Below are 734 nucleotides of genomic sequence, written 5' to 3' on the forward strand. Positions count from 1 at the left end.
CACTATGTTGACCAGCGCTTCTGCTATAGAAGTTAGCAGTAGCGCGCTTATAGGAAAACCGCTACTGCTAAGATCAACCCACAAGTTTAGTCCCACCTCGCTCCATGAACAGGGTGTTTACCACCTTAAATATGTTATTTCTGAAACTACCACAACCAGTTTGTCTTCAGTGAACTCTATGTGTAAAATTTGTGGCTGCAATATGAGTCCTCTCCGGTTCCTACCGGAGAGCCGGAGAGGACTCATATTGACAATTCAGATTATACACAAAAAGATCATTGATGGCCAATGTACTTTTGCATTGACGTATTTTTTGTATGGTTACACTTAGCAGTAGCGGTTTATGTGCAAAGCGCTACTGCTATTCCGATTAGCTGTAGCACGTTTTGGCAAACGCGCTACAACTATCCCTACCTTATCCCCACGCGCACGACCGGCCCTCACTCACACTCTCACTCTTGCCCCCCGTGCCGATAACCGTCGTCGTGCGTCGCCGCCGCCGCCGCCTTCGTCCGTCCGCCGCCGAGGTACTCCCCTCCTTCCGTCCCTCCTCCCTCCTCCTGGCACATCCTCCCTCCGCCTGCGGCCGCCCCTTCCTCCTCCGACGCCACCCTCCTCCCTCCGCCTGCGGCCGCCCCTCCTTCCTCCTCCCACCGTCCTCGACCTCGCCGCCCCTAGCTACCTCTCCGTCGCCCCCCACCCCCCGCCACTAGTTAGTAATAGATTTAGTAGTT

The 734-nt window shown here is 54.5% G+C and overlaps 1 pseudogene; it reads left to right on the forward strand.

Moving 5' to 3' along the window:
* Window positions 1–734, forward strand: part of LOC119292416 — a 5819-nt pseudogene that overhangs the window by 1869 nt on the left and 3216 nt on the right.

This window comes from Triticum dicoccoides, chromosome 4B, assembly GCF_002162155.2.
Source record: "Triticum dicoccoides isolate Atlit2015 ecotype Zavitan chromosome 4B, WEW_v2.0, whole genome shotgun sequence".
NCBI lineage: Eukaryota > Viridiplantae > Streptophyta > Magnoliopsida > Poales > Poaceae > Triticum > Triticum dicoccoides.